Here is a 14,405-nt window from a genome sequence, read left to right as displayed (position 1 = left end):
TTGCATTATTGTGATAAACATTACAGATACATTTATGCAGGTACACATATTTCATCTACCAAATGCCTTCAGTTATGCAAACATGTTATATTTTAAAGTTATATTTAACATATTTTAAATCCGCCCCCCCCCCAAAAAAAGAAAAACATTATACTTACTATAGAACTTGGCCTTTTTGCCTCTACCTACTGATTCATGCTTCTTCAGGTTATCATATCTGTGATGGCACTGATGCCATCACAGATATGAGTTGGTGATCCCTGCCAGGGTTTCCAGGTGTTCACCCAACTCTTGTGACATATCAATTTTTCCAATCACTACCGCTAGTGTATGGATAAAGCTTTTCCAGATATGACTCCTTCAGAAAATAGGCCATGAATTTATTCTCTTCCTTATGCCTTAACAGGTGCTGCCATGATTAGAAGAGACAGAACCACAAGGAAGAAAGAATGAGCAGGACTGTTGTTCAGAGGTTTAAAACCATTCCTCCCGGGAAGTAACTCATCTTAATCAAACACAGTTAACTAGCAGGATCATTACAGTACATACTGTTATTTTCAGCAACTTTGATGTAACCAAAAATGCTTTGTCACATACATGCATTTTAAAGCCATACATTCTAATTTCACTCATATGGTGGATAAAAAATCCATATGCAAGAATAATTTCAACTTGTATTACTTTTACCTGCCACTGTAGCTCTACCTTGCCTTAGCTATTTTTTTAGAAGTATTGCACATCAATGTTATCAATTATATCATTGTAGCAGTAAGGTTTTCTATGTCTTTTTTTTTGGGGGGGGGGTAAACCAGATAAGGTTAAAGGGCAGTTATTACACTGAGAGGTTATGAAAACTGTAATAAATATGACACCATTTTGTTTTTGTTCCTGAATATTGTCAAATTTGAGCATATACAACCATATCTGTGCATTCCCACAGCAGGCTGGAGACTGCTGACGACTGCTGTGAAATCTACAGCTGTCTGCAGCATGCTCGTGTGAATCTTAGACCATGTTCATGATCAGCTGACAGTGAGATGCATCCATAAGTAGCCTTACATGTTTGCATATTACCACGATTCATAGAGATAAACATAAAATGGCCTAATTTGCATATAACGTGTAAATGGACTTCAATTCGTGTGATAAAGTTGAATACTGCCTTATTAACTTATGATTAATCAAGTTCATTAGCTAAAGTCTTAGGAAATTGCAGATTTCTTAAAGTAAGGAAATAATAATAAAAATATTGCCATTAAATATGAAGCACTTAAAATTATGTAAAATTAGAGAGTTACATTGAAGAAATGTTTATTTTACTGATATCATGGGCATTTTATTATGGCTATTACTGAATAAAGTAAAGCTATCATTTGTATGTGAAAATTTGGAACAATATTTAAATATTAGTCTAATTCAATTATAAAGTTAATAGAACAGCACTTTTTGCACCAATATTTTGAACAATAAGAAGTATAAAACTCTAATGACTAGTATTACTGATTATAATCATGAGTGATTTGTCAGAGAATTAAAAAATATACGAGAGACAAGACAAACATTTGAAGCAAAATCTGGAACATTCTGCAAAAATAAATCAATAAAAACTGAGGCAGTGTCTGGTCACAATAACCCATTCCAGGATTGGAATACATTTTTGGATGTGCGGGATTTTAAATGTATTGGTTAAGGTGTTCACCTCACAAACAAATGGTACAGGGATTGATTTCCATGAAAGGAAAATTGGCTGGGCTTAAAATGGTCCACAAGGGCAACTAATTGGCTAGACTTAAAATGGCCCACAAGGGCAGTTAGCCTAGTACTAATCTATGAACCTATGAACATATACAAATCATTACAGCAGCAGTGGAAATGATTATTGATTTCTGATAAAAATAATTTGCTTTGGTATCATTTAATGGTTATGCATATGTAGTAGAAATGCAATGCTTTAATTGTGAACTACTGCAATGATAAGGAAGGTTTATTGGCTCAATAAACATATGTCTTTACTTGGAAATTTCTGAGCGTCACTGATAAATGAAAAATCACAGTATTCTGAATACGTGACTATGTTAGGGGAAATATGATTCTATTAAAAAGTGATTGCTTTGCTGATCTGAATACATTTATCCTACTTCACCTATTAGTATAGCACAACTTTACTTGGCTGGATTGAGATGTTGTATGTGTATATAATTATCTTTGAAGGTTAGAAGTGCTTCCAGGGAGTGCAGTTTCTTGTTTAGACTCCTGGCATTATATAGCAGTACCTTGAGTTTATCTGGAGAGGATTTTGTTATGTTGGGAAATCAGTTATTTTGACACTGCCTAAAAAAAGCTCAAAAGAGGCGGCTAATACCTTTGCCGATATCTGAAAGCCTAAAGGACAAAAATGCAGACCATCTCTGGCAAAGCAACATGGTGTGTCAACCATGTCTTTCTAGGCTAATAGATACTGGATCCCCCTGGACTGACACTGGAAGCTAATCCAATTGTTAACGTCAATCATTTTTTGTTTGTATTGTGCCATCATTCTAGGTGAAGGTAGAATGCTGCTTAAGGCTAGACTTATACCTGTCTGTAACACATAATTTGAGAGATCAGTCATGTCTCCCTTCATATAGACCAGAGAGGTATGTCTCAAATCATTCACACCCACATGGACTATTACACAGTCACACTGGTACTTGTGGTTAAGTGACTTGAGTGCTTCAGTGACTTGACAGATCTTGGCACCTGACAGGCAGCTAACTGTAACCTGCTCCTTATCCAGTCTGGTGAGGGAAGATCCTTGTGTCTCACTATGAAGTCTCCTATGACTAGTACACTGAGTTTTTGGTGTTATACTTTGTGGGCGTATTTGTTGAGAGACTCATGTGTATGTTATTATGTGTTGTGTTTGGGTTTTGCATTGCTGTATGTGCAAGTGGTTTATGAAAGCACTATTTAAGAAGCCTCTGTTCTTTTAGTAAGTTACTAGTGATTACCTCTGCATATGTGGGTTTAAGTGTCATATCACTATTTAGTGTGAGAAGTGATGTGTGTGCTGACAACCTGTTTAGCATTCAATTTGTTCGTATATGAGTTTTGCCTCCAGTTTCACAATGTAACTACATATCTCACATAAACTATTTGTTTCAAGAGCAAGTGGTTGTCAGTATACATGATACAATGCTACATGGCCTCAGGATGCCCAAGTCCATCAGGCTGGACAGAGAGGTGATGGGAAACCACTCATATATGATAGCAGGTTCTTATTGTATGTTTTATTAGAGAAGGGAATGGGTTAATTTGACAGGACTGTGCTAATAGCTCAGAAACTATAAAAGAGACCTATTCTTTGTGTAGGCTAAGGTTGACCAATAAAGCAACACTGCTCAGTGCACAACTGAGTTGCTTCTAGAGCAGCAGAAAAGTGTGGAAGGGATTCACTGACACTTGTTTATGGAAAAACTGATCTTTAAGGCTTTTGCATCTATAGAAAGCACTGCCGATTGATGCTGCATAGAGAGCAGCACCATTTGAATGCAAGGCTTAAATATGAGCAAAGAGGAACAAGTTTTAAGCTAACTAACAATCAGGAAAGCAAATGATAAGCCTTCCACTAGCAACCCCCAACTCAATTAGATTAGATCAGCCCACTTCTGCCAGAAGAGTGCAGAAAAACAATCTTCTTCATGTAGAATGGTTGGTTACAGCCCAAGTGTAAGAAGACCACACCAAAATAGTTACAATAGCCTAGAACTGTCAGATACAATGTAATACAGTGCAATTAGCTACTTAACCCATCAGTAGACAATACAGATTTGTTTACCTAAAGTGAAGGAAAAAATAAAATGACTTAAGAAACTGCTAAAATACAATTAAAATTAACAAGATACAGTGGATATAAAATGTTTGCACACCCCTGTTAAAATACCAGGTTTTGTGATATAAAAAAACGAGACCACAATAAATAATTTCAAAACTTTTCCCACCTTTAATGTGATCTATAACTTGTACAATTCATTTGAAAAACAAACAAATCTGTTAGGGGAAAAATATAAAAAATAAAAAATGTACAATAAGCTGGTTGCATAAGTGTGCACACCCTTAAACTAATACTTGTTGAAGCACATTTTGATTTAATTACAGCATTCAGTCTTCTTGGGTAGGAGTCTGTCAGCATGTCACATCTTGACATGGAAATATTTGCCCACTCTTCCTTGCAAAAGCACTCCAAATCTGTCAGATTGTGAGGGCAAAGGTGGAAGGAAGGTGGACAAAAATGGGTCCACATCATGGAGGACATGGCAGTAAAGCTATGTAGGCAAACAATAAAGCAGGACAAACTATGTAAAGGGGCACATTGCAAATGCACAGGTATACTACATAGGGTGGTGCTGAATTCAACCCAAACTACATTGAAGCGAATGGCCAGTATATGTCATATGGGCAGACTGCATTGCCAACATCAAGAAAAATGGTCATGTATAAATCAGACACACACACAAAGTATTGTGCAATCATCTAACAGCAAGATGGGTAGGTAAACAAGCTAATAACTGGCATCACATACACATATATAGTGTCATGCCAAAGTAAAACAATATGGGGAATAAATTTCTGTGGTAATATGTGTATGTATATATATATATATATATATATATATATATATATATATATATATATATATTTCACTGACCATAGGATGAAAGGACAGTCCTGTGAACAGCATTACAGCACATTAATGTGAAGTCAATGACTGCTCACAGTCCCAAGGTACAATAGTGTTTCTCTGTTGATCAGAATGTGTGCAGTGACATGTACATAATTCAGTACATATGTACACAATTTGTTGAATTATGCAAATTTATGTGAATAAGGAATGCATGGGGTAGTGTAACATAGGCCAAATAAAGCATGCTTTTATGTTACTGTATAAATCATCCATACCAGGGTGTATACAGGAATGGTACAGTGGCTGTCAATGCATTCAATAAAGTAGGACTGCCTATATATATAGCAGACACATTTGTACGATACAACATGGCACCATCATTGCCAGTACATGCCACATATAAAGCCAGTATGCCAGTGTGGCAGCACGACAAGTATATTACAAAGCACAGGGGCAAGGGCATGTCTTGCTGTTAAACAACCCACAAATCATACCCATGCCACTGTGTTATTTGTGGAGTATGGGAAAATGCTGTTTGTGAGTTGCAGGCCCCGGATGAGGAGAAGAGTGTTCAGACCAAGGGTAACCTACCAGGGGCTGCATTATCTAGGGATAGTAGAGCATTACAGGCTGGACAGGGACATCTTACAGCAAATAGTGGAGCTGTGCCGGTCATGCCTGAGAACCAGAAACAACAGAGGGGAACCCATTCCAGTGGACATGAAGGTATGTGTAAGCTTGCGAATACTAGCCACAGGTACCTTTCAAAGGCCAACTGGAGATATAATGGGGATCTCACAAGCATCAGCATCCAGGGTACTACACCAGTTCCTGGATGCCATGTTACCACATGCCAATGAGCATATATACTTCCCCCGAACTCAGGAGGAGTTGGCCAGCAATATGCGTCACTTCCACCGTGTGGCACACAACCCGGAGGGACTGGGTGAGATAGACTGCACGCACATACATATCGTCACCACCCAGTGAGCATGGTAGGCGCTACATAAACCGCAAGGGATTCCACTCCATCAACTGCCAGGTCATGTGCAATGCCCAGGGCATTATCATGGATGTGTGTGCTGGCAGCCCTGGAAGCTACCATGACTCCCATATCTGGCATGCCTCACAGCTGTATCAGGTATTTGTCAGGGGGGACACCCCACATGGCCACCTTGTGGGAGATGCTGGCTATGCACTTGAGCCATGGATGAGGATTCCCATCAGAAATACACCCATGCAAGAACGCCATAATGAGGCACACGCACAAACCAGAATCATCATAGTGCATGTGTTCGGGATGCTGAAATCATGGTTCCATTGCTTGGACACATCTGGTGGAGCCTTGCAGTACTCTCCAGGCACATGTGCCCACATCTTCATAGTATGTGCCATGCTACATAATATGATCCTGCGGAAACAGCTGCAGCAGGGACAAAATGGTGAAGGCCCACATAGCCCACTGCAATTGCCAAGGCCATCACAGGCACAGAGGGATTCAGACCACGAATACACTGTGCCAGCCCCAGTAGGCAGATGGAGGCATGCCCAATATGCCTACGCCTTGGCAAAGAGGGAACGTATAGCACATACTCTGACAGTGTAGGCCCCTACGGACTGACACACCTCTCCACCTGCACACACAGTAAAATGGATGGCACACACACACGACCACCTGCAAATTGTAATGTATAGGTGGCCCACTGTGTGAATCCTACATAGGCAGCCCTCAAACATTGTACACACAACAGCTATTGGAACACGGAATGTCAACACCTGAACAGTACATGCGCCTATCAGCATATGTTGGTGCTGTGTGTATAGGTTCCCAGGTACATCGGTAGGTACACTCCCGATTGTCAGAGGCCATATACCAAACAAGACAAACAGTGTCTGTTGTCACCACAACATCGAGTAACCAACTGTCACTTAGTGGAGCAGAGGCAATCACGGGATCACGTGTGTAAGCACTGTTCTGCACACACTCTGCACGGATTCCCTGCTGCGTTAATGAGGGGCTCCACATAATGTAATCATGGATGTTGTGTCAAGGCATGGGGTGTACCCATGACAGGTATTCGTCACCCCAGCATGCTCCATCTACGGTCGTTTGAAGGTGTAGCACATTATCATGTGTGGTTCACGGTGATATACATAACCCAATGCCGGAGCACATCCAGTAAACATCACATGGACATACCATTAACTGGACTCATCAATATGTGAACTAACTGAGTTACCCATGTGAGTGCAATATGGAGTAGCAGCCATAGTATACTCCACATACAAAATGCCATAACACGTGTACACATCCCAGATGGCCAAGTGATAAATGCAGTGACCATCATGCATGTTCCCGGTCCCACGTCCTGCAAGGGATTAACATAATCCCGAAGGCATGAGTAATGCATGTCAGATGCAGGTCATCAGATCATGTTTAGCACATGTTAGGGGAATATGCATTGCCCACTGCTGGTAAGCGTCATTTAAATATGACTATACGGATATGCGCGAAACAGGGCTAAGCTTCCCCGAATATCATGCAGATCACGGTCAATGATGTCCAGAACAGGTGATTAAACCAGCATCATTCACCCCTGTACTAATAGCGCCTGCTCTGAAGGGTAAAACGACCACTGCCAGGAGTAGAACACACAATCATGCATACAATCACCTAACACTATGGTAGCCAAGATATACCTACGGTAGGGTTGCCACCTTTTCAAATGAGCAATGTGGGACATACATCAGATTTCTGCAGGCCGACACATACGCCCGGCCAGTATGAAAATCAGAACCTCACATTCTTGCCTAGATAAAAGCTTATTCTTGTAATGTTTTAGTTACTTATTCTGTTTCTTATAACATTTAGGTGGTTCAGATACAGAATAACTGTTTTATGCAACTATTACATAAACTATAGGAAATAAGTTTGTCCTAAAATCTCAGGACATTTGCCATTTTACAAATATTTTGCAGGACACAACTGCCCAAAGAGGGACTGTCCCTCGCAAAGTGGGACAGGTGGTAACCCTAACCTATGGCAGGTGTGTAATGTGACAGGTATAGACACAAACGTGCGGAGTCCAGGAAACAGTATACACCGACAAGTACACTATGAAAGGTGTTGCTTGCCTGTCACTTTCCCTGTCAGACATATATATATATATATATATATATATATATATATATATATATATGTATATATATATATATATATATATATATATATATATATATATATATATATATATATATATATATATATATATATGTATATATATATATACACACACACGCACAGATAGAAAGGGCGACAGAGTGATATATGCTGATATATACGGATTCACCGATATCTGAAAATATATAGATAGGTCAACGACACTCATAAAATCTTGGATGTACAAATAAATAGGATACCGCCAACTATGGAATGTGTCACATACCGACACGCGTAACCACGAGGCTGAAAGACCAAAAGAACACAGTACCGGAACAGTATAACCGTGAGTAATATTATGACGATATGAAGGGACATTTTGTTACCGCTGCCAGTGTTGCGGTCCACGTAGGTACTTCGTTCAACTGTGTTTGTGAGTGCCGTAGTCTGTGTATGTGTGTGTTGAGGGTGCCATGTGTGTGTCCGTGTGACTGTAATGTGTGTTTTTGTGTCCGCATCGTGTGTCTGTTAGTGCCAACTCGGAGGTAGATCATTACAGTAGGTGTGGGTATAGCTAGCCGTAGGCATACGGTTACCACCTGTCCCACATTAGGAGGGACAGCCCCTCCCTGGGCAGTTGTGTCCTGACATAAAACATTACAAAGGGCAACTGTCCGAGATTGTAGGACATTATTATGTCCCATATATTATGTAATAGTTGCATGAAATAGTTATGCCTGTATGTAAGAAACTTAAATGTTACATGCAATATGATAAGTAGCCAAAGTCCCACAACAATAAGTATGTATTGAGGATAAAAGTATGTGCTATCCAGTGTACTGACCATGGCTATGTGTCGGCCTGTAAACACCGATGTGTGTCCCGCAAGTGTCCAGCAATGACCATAAGAAAAGGTGGCAACCCATGCCAAAGAGGTTCTGTCACCAGCACAACTGCAATGACTGCAAATATTTGGGACCGAAATACACGGGATAACTGTCATTTAGAAATATCCCTTTACATATCGCTGTAATTCCGGAGGTATGGAAGTATCAACCTCACCTGCATACTATATCGAAACCAATTAACAATGGCCCAATGTATAATCCCGTAACATAAGTCTACTAACTGATAGCTCTTTAATTAGGGAAGGAGCACACACACATATATATGAAATATGTAGAAATGCAAGCCCCACAAACCTGTATATGCTATGTACATCCACCTACATCCCCCACACTAGAAACTATAGCACTACAGACTCTAATTACAGCACAAACATCCAGTCAGACAATTACATCTGCAGAAGCGTTAACATACCTTGTGAGAGACACATTTAAAGGCGCCATGCAAAATTGTAGCCGTTGTATAATGGAACAAACGGCAATGTTACAGGTTTTGTTTGCAATAGTCCGTTATCAGACAGTTGGGATGACAGGTACACTCACATGTAGAACCACATACTCTAGCCATCACACACAATTCATGGGGGACATGACTCCAAACTATACGTGTCTCTGCACATAGCAGTTGCAATTACACACAACAAAACACAATACAGGCCGTCTCCCTGAAGGTAGGGCAAATGGGCAATGTCCAAGTGGAGAATTCAATTATACCCCACTGTTGCCACATAATTGGTGAATGGAGTAGCTGCACAGCTGTTGTGCAAGTAATAAGTCACTCAGGAACACCAATTGGCGGCAGGAAACCACATGTTACAGGTATCGACGTATATAAGGATGACTTGCCAGACATTCAAACCATATGCTCATACCATAGAACTGTTTAAACAGTGTAAGAGAGATAGAGACAAAAGTCCGGAACGATAACAAGGTATGTAGAACACTCGATATGTAAGTGTATGTATAGCATGTTTCGTATTAATTATGTTAGTGTATGTATAGCCTAGTTTGCATTAATTAAAAGTGTCCACAATGCATAAAGTGGGAAAAGGTATTTATGTAGTGATGTCTTGCTGAGCATATTAACGCTTGTAGAAATTGTGCGTCCAGCAGTGGGTCACAAGGTAAACATCACAGACACCACAAAGGATGCAACATGAGGGCTTGAAACAGAGCAATTCCATACCACCCGCCGTCAGTAGTAGGTTATGTCCAACAAGTACGTGCCATAGCAGTGGATAGTATATGTTGATATACTGTCACAGTAGGCATGTGTATGGGCATATAATGACAATGACATGTCTAAGGTGGTCCTGCTGTGCAAGTATGCTTTGCATTATGGGATACTATGTAAAATATGTGTAATGTATATAACTGTAGGTAGATATGTCAGATATGCTACACAGCATAACAGGCATATCATGCATACCAAAGGTATCGTCTATTGGCATGTACAATGTACAATTTCAGGATACATATGGCTTGTAGTCACGGGACATTGTAATAGCATGATAGCTAATCTAAATGGAAGGGCTACTCAAGTAACCATGCACAAAGGACATGTAATAGCTTCACAGGTTCATAGTGGGGTACTATGCAGTCTGGCAAGTCTATGTGTAAGCACAACCACAGTGTTCACACCAGTGGCACCTCTCTAGGATAGTGTCCTGTGAACAGCAGAGCCATTTGTTACCTGCACCTCTGCACAGTACAGCCACTGCAGTGATCCCTGCTGTACATGTGTCCCCCATCCACCAAGTGTGGTATCACATGAACAGTGCTACTGAGTGTCTCTGCATGATGTAAATAGGAATCATGTTCCAAAGCATGGTGAGTGTCCAGTTTGGGAATGTAACCCTCAAGCACATCCCACTCATCGTTGCGTGTGTGCACATATCCATGAGCATGTTGCTCACAGTGGCTTTTGCTTATGTCACGTATGTGGAGTATATCCATTAATATTGTTGTGGACATGGGCCCTGTCTGTTCAGCAGAGGTCACCCCTGAGTATGTAGTATGCAAATGTGTACAGACGTGATGTCCGTAGTTCAGCCACATACCTTAACTGTCAGAGCTCAATAAACGTCATGGCGTGTTAATGTTGTGGTATGTAAAACCATAGCTGTTGTGTAAGGTACACCCTAAATGGGGTGTTGTACCCTTGAATGTGTGTATACGTCTGGAGTTCAGAGGTACAATGGGTGCCTATGTACCAGCTACACACCCAGTACAGATAAGTGTGGCCACGTAGAAGGATATCCACGTCACAGTGGCAATATGGTTATCACAGTAGTGGGTGCGACATATGTGTGTACTACGAACATGTACAATGTGTCATGTATGTATGGGACTACCATCTATGTGATAGTCAGTGGGTGAATGGTGTAATGCAAAGGGGATGTTGATGCACCTTGTGTCATGCAGCTTGAGGCCATGATATTGATATCAGGTATCCGTCACAGTGACACACTTATGGATGGAGGCAGTATCAGCTGGTGGAGCAATCATGGCACTTTGTATGCAGTGGTCTGTAAAGCTAGGCAGGGAAAGTCCCTCTGTGCTAGCCTGTACCTCAGGGAAGCATATACCGAACATGAGGAGCCCTATGACTGAGGACTGTGGTATGCCAAGTCTAACTGCAATACAGTAGATACTATGGTATGCTACCCTCATTGTGTGTGTCCTGTCTATGAGCCACTTTGCATAACATCCTGAGACATAGGGTTCGATGTGCAGGTGTATGTGTATGTTGTCAATACCAGAATGGCGAATGGTGCTAAAAGTCAATGAGAGGACAATGTAGGCTGTGTGGACCCCCGTACCATCATCAACTACCCTGGTAACTGTATGAAAGGAGTCCACCAGGTGTAGGAGCCATGCTCTGGCCCTAACAAGTCCAACCTGGGTGGCATCAAAGGACCGGAGCCAACAATGTCTCTGTGAATGACATCCATGATGATGTGTCCCATAGCCATGCAGAACAGTCCAGTCAGGTGTGTAGGGCAATAGTCCCACTCGTGCATTGTGGTGCCACCTGTGTGGAGTGTGATAACTGTTGCTGTGTGCCATTCAGGGGCCACAATGTCTGATACAAGGCTATTACTGAATATGGTGGCCTAGTGGGAAGACATGTCATTCAGAGGTTTGTGGACAGCACAGCCTTGGACTTTGGACGGTCACATGGGGCCAGTGTCCCAGGCCATATAGAGTGCAGGTTAGTACTGTGTAGGTGTGACCGCAGGGACACCACAATGTTCCTGCATGGATTGTGGCCCTGTAGGGAGTGAGAGGGTGTAATGTTAGCATTAAATCCATCCACCAGCATGTCACCAACATCATCTGGTTCTGTAATGTCCAAGTAACTGTTGTATGTGAGAGCAGATGTGGGTAATGCCATTGACTACTGACATACCACCATAATGCCTTGTGGTACACCCCGGAATGTGTTGCAGTAATGTGTACACAGCTAGTTTTGGAGTATGTGATGAGGGATCCCATGGCCCTACCGAGGCTGACCAGTGAGCTACCCCACCCATGGGATTGTACACCACTGTGCAACAGCCTCCACCTGTTGTTGTAAATTATGTCCATGGAACTGGACCCGCAGAGTGGAGTCTGTTATCTGGTGGGTACCATCATGGCACTGTGTGGAATAGCATGATACATACAGTCGTGTACATGCTAATGAAGTGCACTGGGATATGTGTCAGCATTTGTATGTGCACTGTCCATCTGCACGGGTGTCATTTCGTTAACTACCACTGTCATAAGACGTCTGTAGTAGGTGTTGTAGTACTCATGTACTGTGTATGCTGTGAAGGGTGTGGTGCCGGGATGTGGTTAACAAGGGTGATTAGCATATGTCCATAATCCACCAATGAGAGGATAACCCAGGTGTGGTACACAAGTCACATGTTGGTAGTGTCCATGTCAAGGATATTGTTGGACTTGGAGGTGGTGTGTATGGGTTGATCCAGCCGAGTGGAGGTTATGAATCATGGACAGCGTTGGCCTAATGTGTCGGTACATGAGTGGCTATCCCAGTTAATTGTGGGGTAGTGTCAGTCTCACATCAGTAGTATCTGTCTGAGCCCTACTGTCCAGTACACCAACAAATGAGGTCTGGTAACCGTGGGGTATGTTGTTGAATTTGTAGCTTGTTACAATGTGCATAGCAGTTCTGGACACAGTTAGTTGCACATGGAGCACCTCTGATGCATTGTGCTAAGTAACTATCCAGGATGTGTGTACAACATAGTGGAATATGGGAACACCTCAACCGTGGGTGTGCCAGTCCAGCTACATGCTTGAAAGGTATGGTCTGTGTATAACCTGTCATTGCAGGTGTGCTTTGCAGAGCCTAGAGGCAGGTCCCAGTCACTGCAGAGATATTGAAGTGGTGCATTATAAGGAGTGCCTTGCCTGCATGCGTCAGAGATGAAGATGGCAAGCATTGCATCACATGACCCCATGTTTTGCTTGCCAGTTCCCATTCTGGTGGTGAATATTATTGGAAACTGTGCAAGACAGGCAGTATAGAAGCAGCAAGAGCCTTACATGTGATCTGTACTCCCAGGGCTGACAGGTGCAGGTCATCTGTGCCAAAGCATCGTGTTGTTTGACCATGTCAGTCAAAGCGGACAGATACCAGATGCCCGTGGAATGACAGCAGAAGCATAGGCAACTGTTGAAGTAACACAGTCAGTCGTTGTACAGTGGTATTAGGTCCGGATGACTGCATAATGCTCCCCAGGGCTTGGGCTACAAGACTGGTGAGCTATTGCATGTCCCTGCACATGTAGTCTGTGAAGTTGCATCACAGGGCAGTCACACTAACATGGAGAATGACAGTCACATTGTACCTGGTGAGGTGTGGCATGGGTGCATAGGTTATGTTGCAGAACCAGTTACCCGACAGCAAGATGTAAGCGACTATTGCCTTGTGTAGCCCGCTGAGTGGAACAGCAGTGTGACCGCCTACAGAGTCATCTATGACAGGTGTTTTGTGTATGTTATAACATCCTATTGGCTGTATGTGATGGGCACACATGATTCTGTGGGCTATAAGTTGTTGTTGTTGTTGTGTTTGGTGATGGGGGCTGCCTTTGGTGCCTACACAGAGTATGGAGAGGTACTGCACATGTTGTCCTCGTATGTGTGGCCTGTGGTGGAGATGTTGTGAGACTATGTGATGAGTGGGGTGTGTTGCGAATGTTACACATCCCCACATGAGTGCCAGGTGCAGTCAGGGTTGGTGACAGCATTACCCCCAGCAGGGCTGCATATGTGCATCCCCCACAGGCTGTAATATCGTATGTTGGGAGGTGAGCATTGAATGTGTACATGAGACAATTGCTCTATTGCCACATGTACGCCATATTCATCATATAGACAGGCAATAGCACTGGTACGTGACAGTTGGACATGCCTGTATATACAACCATATCTCACAAGATATGTGAGTTACGTGTGTACAACAGCTGTTGTACTGTAAGCAAGCTGGAAATGTAAGGACAGACAGTGTACCTGTGAGAAATGGTGTGGAATGGGTGCTATCATAATCAGTAGCTCATGACGTGCTCACAAGTTCTGAACAAGTGCTCAGCATGAACATACAATACAGATAGGGTGTTGGATAATATCAACCCACAAGTGGTGTTGACAGTCATAATTGGTG

Source organism: Protopterus annectens, chromosome 3.part0, assembly GCF_019279795.1.
Source record: "Protopterus annectens isolate FY-2018-M chromosome 3.part0, PAN1.0, whole genome shotgun sequence".
In the NCBI taxonomy this organism is placed as follows: domain Eukaryota; kingdom Metazoa; phylum Chordata; order Ceratodontiformes; family Protopteridae; genus Protopterus; species Protopterus annectens.
Note: the sequence above shows the minus strand (reverse complement) of the source record.